Consider the following 6,719-nt stretch of genomic DNA (forward strand, 5'->3'; position numbering starts at 1 on the left):
AGTAGGTATGTGAAGATCATGTTTATCAAGAGGTGTAAAACCCACTCTGCCCTCACCTCTTCTTAACTGAAAAGTATTTTAGTGACATTTTGCTGGAATGGATTCAGAGTGAAGTGGGGAAGGACACAGGTCAGTGACGATAAGATCACTCATTTCAGCTGAGTTAAGATTTCATCAGGCTTACATTTTTCAGAAAATGCATGTGTTAGAGGTATGGGCCCTCAGCAGTGCCTTTGCGAGCTTATCTATCTTCAAGGAGTGCTCTTCCCCCTCCTCTCCCTGAATAGGTAGGAAAAGTGATTCAGGATTCTAAAAGGGGCATTAAGGCATATCCTGATACTGCTATCTTTGAGGACAATTTGCTAAAAAAGTCTGATTTAAACCAATGGGACTCCTGTTATACCTTTGCTCTTCACCCACTCACTTCTAAGACGCCTGAAATGCGTTAAGAGACCACCTTTTGGGTTCCTGCAAATGTAACAGGTGTATGAAGCTGTTGTATCCGACAATACTTTTTCCCCACGTCAGTCACGCTGTATTGTAACACAGTGGAGCAGCACCCTGCCAAAGCTGTGAGCAGTCGCTGCTCACACCGAGAGAGACGCAGCGCTCAGCGCTGTCGGTGCTGGGCGCCGCACACACCCGGCCGAGCGGCACCGGCTCTGCCTGGAGCACAGAGGTCAGCAGAACGCCGTGCTCGGAGCCAGGCGACGAGGAGGAGGATCAATTTTAATTTCGGTTTTGTTCCTCCTCCGCTCAGCTGTTGCCATGCACCCGAGTCCCAGGTTGCGGTGTGACCTTGCGAAGGAGCCGGGGCCGCTCAGTGGGAGCATTGTGCAGCCGGGCCGGGGCTCCTCGGGAGCCTCTCCCGGGTGTGGCTGAACCAGCCCTCGGCAGCCTCCCCCTCCTCCTCCTCCTCCTCCGTGAACTCCCCGTCCCGGGGAAACTCCGCCAGCAGCACGCTGATGCAAAAGCAGCCTGCAAGAGGCAAACCCCTTGTCAGGAGCTGAGCAAGGATCTCCCCTCCTCTGCCCAGGTCTCCATCCCTCGCTGCCGGGAGCGCTACAAAGTTAAGCCAAGTGATCGATACGCTATAGGAGAATATTATTCCACTATCGGCGACTGATGCCACTGATGTAATCAAGTTACATAATCACCGTCTTTGCACAAATACATCCATCTTCCTACAGACAGATCTGCATATCTTCTTCCATCCATTATGCATGAACTCACCAGCAGTACATAAGGGTACATATTTTCGCACACGCTATGTAACTTTAGCATTGCAGTGCATTGCACTGCACAACGTCATCACTATCGATTCCCTCAACCTTCCCCCATTCCCTCTTATCAGAACTGATTTTGCAGAGAGAGATTACCAATGTGCATTGCTCGGATCCCTTTAAATCTTTAAAGGCTGAAGTGCTTCCCTCACTCGCTTCTGTTCTTAAGAAGATGATCTTTCCTTTTTCTCTCGTCTCGTTTCACACCACAAGTAACAGGAATGAATTCCCACACAGTCCCTCAGCCAGATGCATGTATGTATGAAATACCGAAGATAGCATCTCTGTTTGCACATCTTCCAACTCCCATACACGTGGTCCGAGGTTTCAGTAGGTAAGTTATTGGGTAAAAAAGATATTTTGTAAGAGCAGCTGGATGAGATATTTTCAGGCTAGCGACATTTATGGTCTTTCTCTACTATGAAGCTGAGGAGATTTCGTCCTTAGCACCCCTCCGTTTATAATTTCCTTGCAGGATTTACATGAACAGTTGTAATCCCAAATTACCAATGGCATTTAACCCCTTTAGCACCAGTGCACTGTACCACGATCAATAAGGATCACCACCTTAAAGTTTAACAACTTGAAAAGCAGATTTTCTCTACCTCCATTGCAGCTATGAAATGCAGCAGAACGCTGCACAGAGTTGGAAACATCTATTTAACCAGAGGATGGGATCCGATCTCATATTAATTAGATTCCATCACAGAGAGCTTCTTTGCTGTCACATAACCTTTTCAGTCAAATATATTACAACAGGGGAAATAAAAAATAAAAAAGAGGGAAAATTAAAGACTCCTTGCCCTTACAGTACTCTCACAAATCCGGAGGATGCATAAATACAGAGGGAGGAGATTTTTTTTTTTAAATTTATCGCAAAAAGCACTCACCAGAAGACCCACTGCAGTTATTCCACTCAACTGCCAATAGCGGCTGGAGCCCCTCGCATCAGGGTAATGCAGCAATTCCGAAAGTGCCCATTTCAGTCACCCGCCACCAAGTTTAGCAACGCCGGGCTTTTGCCTGGATAAAATGACCTTACCCACAGGAGTCTCCCGAAATATTCCTCCGGTGCGATCAGTCAGCGAGGCGAGTGCCGGTCACCACACTGCGCACTCGGCCGGAGGAGCCCCGTGTTTACTCCTGGGGCTCAGCTGGCCGCGAGTGCCGCGGACGCGGCGCCCATCCATCCACCGCTGCCAGCTCCGCCGGGGGCGCAGGTAATTCCATACAGACTTCGGCGCCCCCCACCCCCCCCCGAGTCGCCCCTTCCTTCCTAGTTCAGAAAGTGCCCGCGTCGCCGGCGGGAGGTACCATCCAGGTGCGGCGAGGGGGGCCGGGGGGAAGGGGGCGGCCGGCCTGGGGCCCCCGCGCCGCCCGTGGGCAGCTCCGCGCCCAGCGCGCCCGATGCCGGCTGCCCGCACAAGTATCCGGCGAGCGACGATCCGGACGGGGTTCCTTTCCTGGTGCTGGGCGAATGTGGGGAGAACGCTCCGGGGGGGGGCGGGGGAGGGTGCCTGACGGGTCCTAGCACCCGCACCGCAGCGCCAAAAAAAAAAAAAAAAAAAAAAAAAAAAAAAGGGGAGGTTTGGGGGAAATTCTCCAAATGGAAAAGAAGAAAGAAAAAAAAAAAAATCAGTTGTCCGCTTGCCCCGAACGATACTAATCCCCGGTGAAAATGACAAGTGATCAGCAAAGAAGAGGAGGTCTTGATTGATAACCACAATCCACCCAAAATATCCTCGGGAGCAGAGGAAGAGAGGGAGGGAGAGAGGCGAGAGAAACTGCAGTGCATAAACGATCCCTGTGTTCCTACGAGACGGGCTGGCTCGCTCGCTCGCTCGCTCGCTCGCTCGGCGGAACGCGCCCTCCGCCGGGCCGGCAGGAAGGGGCCGGCACTGCCACCCGATGGACACCGCCGCACTCGCCGCGCTGCGGGGGGAGCCGCCGGGGAGGGCCCTTCCGAAGGGATCCTGGAGAAACTCCTGGGGAGCGGGGCCTCCCTCCTTCTCTTCTCTCCCTCCGCCCCGGCGCCGCCCGCCTCCCCGCGCCGCCTCGCCCGCAGCGCCGGGGCCGCTCCGCTCCGCTCGGCTCCGCTCGGCTCCGCCGGGGCAGCGGCGGGGGCACGGCCGGGAGGGGAGCGCCGGACGCGCAACACGCGCGGGGGTCAGCCGGCTTCGCTTCACCTCCTGTGCTTCATTTTATTTTTCTCCCCCCTCTTCCCCTCCGGTTTCCCAAGCGAAGTGTTTTAGGAGAGATGATACATTATCTATTCTTGGATTTTTATAAGGCAAACTGTGGGCCTCGCTGTTGCCATGGGATCTTCTTTGTGCGAACTCTCTGAACTGTGTGGGAACAGTTTTATTTCCTTCCCTTCAGATTTTTGTCTTTATTTTTTTCCCCTTCTCTTCTGCAACTCTTCTGAAGATACGTATCAAAATGTAACTGCATTATTGCCAATTAAGATTAACAGCAGCTGCAAGGTGCATCTAATTAGGAATGTTAATTACTTCATGAAATAAATAGTCATTTGCGGATGTTTATTATACTAAACAAATGTTCTATAAAACATAACTCAAATTCTGACACTCCCCTCAATACATTTGTTCCCATTCCTGCACAAAGGTGCAGGGGAGTAGGCACTCCTTCTTCCATTGCATTTACCTTCCAGGTGCACACGCACAGGGAAGAGGTGGAGTTGCCTGTGCATAGGTACAGGGTTGGATGGGAGGCATTTTGAACTCTTACAACCCATTGTATGGGGTGGGAGTGTGGAGGAGCAGGAAATAGCTGAACAATGTGAGATAAATGTGTACAGTTATGTATCTGTTTATTTCTTTGTAAATAACACTCTCCAAAACCAGGACAAAGAGACTAGGCAATGTTCACGTACCTCTTCATCCATCCTGGCTCCTTGTAGGGCCACAAAGAGGAATCCAAAGTGCTACAGTTATTAAATCCCCAATATCTTACAAGAGAAGGGAGAGAAGAAAAAGCAGCCCATGGGAGAACATGATTTTACAATGGACCATGATAAAGGATTATCAATAGGCGGATAATGTGCCATGCAGAGTCAGTGGGTTGCAGGAGGGGTGGGAGCTGTTGCAGAATTTATGGAACTTGCTCACACCCCACCCCACCCCACCTCTCCTTAGAATGGCGTTCTTCATGTCAGATAAAAAAATAGATGAAACTAGAAATGAGTGCAGCAACCAGTAGTCAAAATCCAATGTTAAAACAAAAAAGTTAGTGTGACTGGTTAAACCATGCATTCAGATACTACTATGATGAGTGATCCATATGCGTGGGCAGGTAAAAGAGACATGAGAAACTTTATGGGAATCTCTTTGTGGATCAGTATAGGACATTTTGTGTTAGCTAAGTGACTCATACCATATACTTTAGAGAGCAGGTTTGGGTGCTTGATTTAGAAGCCTGGGCATCCTAGCTGTTTGACAGAGTGAGAGGGAAAGACAGAGGGGTTCCCAACTTTGATTCTCACCATTATCCTTTGGGAGAGCTGCTTTCTCACCATGGGGATGTGACAACAGACTCCCAGCACAGGCACCCCCATCACGGGAATTCCAAGAGTCTTCCTTGTGCCTTGACAGAGCGACAGATGCTTGAGGCTGCTCATAGTCTGCAAGGGGCAGAGAGTAGGAAGGAGATGCTTGGGCTAGCCCTAACCATTTGCCTTCAGTTCCTGATGCTTTACAGATTACTCTTCCACTGATAGCCAAGCCATTTAATGTCTCTGTCCTATTGTTCCTTCTCTGTATAATGTGAATTAACACTGTTCCTACTCATAAGGGCGCAGTGAAGATAAAAAGGCATTAATGCTTGTTAGGTGTTCTCACACAGTGGTCATGGGAGCTATATAAGTTCCCAGAGAGGCTGATTAAGTGTCTGGCAGAAGAAACGGAAAATGAAAAAGGGTGGAAGACAAAAGCTGTGAACAAAATACAATGGAATTGCTAAAATGGCTGAAACCAGACTAATAACATAGAAAAGCTGTAGACCATTCACATGTGCAGAATACAAACCACCTGTGTTCTTGAGTTAAATCTGTCCCAGGGTTAAAGAAACTATATTCCGTTCATTTCTCAGTTGCTGAATTGCTATGAAAAGCAATGCGGTTGTATGAATACAAGTATAAGAGATTTTAAATTTAATTTTTTTTTCTCAGCCACATACTTAATCTGTAATTGGCTTCATCCTCCCCTTAATAAGTATGGGTTTTATAATATAGAAGGGGATCTCCTTTGTCCTGATCATGACTTGTGTTTTCAAAAAATTTCACCAAAGAGAAGAGCATAATCTTGTCTGTTTTAATTCCATGGCATTCAGTGCATGCTGAAATGTTTAATATGAATGAGTAGTGTATCTTGTACCTGAACTATATGTGTGATCTTGATGCCTTGTGTCCCTTGAAAAAAGGAAGAGGCACAAACTACATCCTCATATATAACTCAGTGTGTGTCCTTAAAAGAATCATCACATTTGGTGTGTATTAAGTGAAACAGTGCAGGGCTGAAATGAAAGGGCTGACAGAGTATATGGATCTGAAGAATGTTAACTTCATGCAGAATGTTCTTGGTTGGTAAATCCAATCTGCTTGAATGGGTGCTGCCCAAGAGCTGATATCCACAGCCCCCCTAGCTGCCAGGGGTTCTACAAAACATCATGGCCTCATGCTTACCCTGCCAGCAAATCTGTCCAGAGGGTCCAGAGACTGACAAGTCTTGATTTCTTATTACCTGCCTGCAGGTTTTAGATAGTAAATACTGTTTCCATTTGAGTATTTATTTTCCATTTGGCAAATGCAGGGAGAAACAGGGTAACACAAAACACCAGCACTTGCAAATTCTCTTGCTGAGTGTGCATATACAATAGAACTATGACATGATATGAATCTGACAGCATGGAAAACAAGCATAGATTTTTACATTTAAAAAGTAATGAAATCACAGTTTCCAAAATATGCCTTCACTCCCCCACTAAAAACACCAAACAGAACCCCTGCTCATGTAAAAATCTGCTTCCAAGACCTTTGATCATGTAAACTACATTCTCAATCTAATCACTAAACAGTTTCAGTAAAGAAAAAAGATGAGCATTTTGTCTAGCTTTTTTCTTTTCCCCTTTTCAGAACACAATTGCATTGATCTTATTAGAAACAGGTTCCCTTTTGTCCACTTCTGGCAGACTACGTAGCCTTGAATGCTTCAGAGAGAACAAAGGAAAACCTGAAATCTGCTATGTGATTAACTTCCTAGTTCTTGGGTTATTGTGTATATTTTTATTTTTAAATTTTGTATATTTTATGTAATATATAATAGTATTTTATTTTTTGAGAGCTTTATAGATTGTACCTTACATATTACCATACATATCCTTTTCATAAAATTAGGCAAGAGTGTTGCCTAGACTTACAAA

At 47.0% G+C, this 6,719-nt stretch overlaps 1 protein-coding gene across 1 annotated transcript in view; it reads right to left on the reverse strand.

The window, feature by feature from the left end:
• Nucleotides 1–2,773, reverse strand: part of IL1RAPL1 (interleukin 1 receptor accessory protein like 1) — a 683,803-nt gene extending 681,030 nt beyond the window's left edge. Inside the window, exon 1 of the mRNA XM_030954108.1 lies at nucleotides 2,174–2,773. The gene's annotated coding sequence lies outside the window, so the exon portion shown is untranslated. The remainder of the gene's footprint in view (nucleotides 1–2,173) is intronic.
• Between the last annotated feature and the right edge of the window lie 3,946 nt (nucleotides 2,774–6,719).

This window comes from Camarhynchus parvulus, chromosome 1 (assembly GCF_901933205.1).
Source record: "Camarhynchus parvulus chromosome 1, STF_HiC, whole genome shotgun sequence".
Lineage (NCBI taxonomy): Eukaryota > Metazoa > Chordata > Aves > Passeriformes > Thraupidae > Camarhynchus > Camarhynchus parvulus.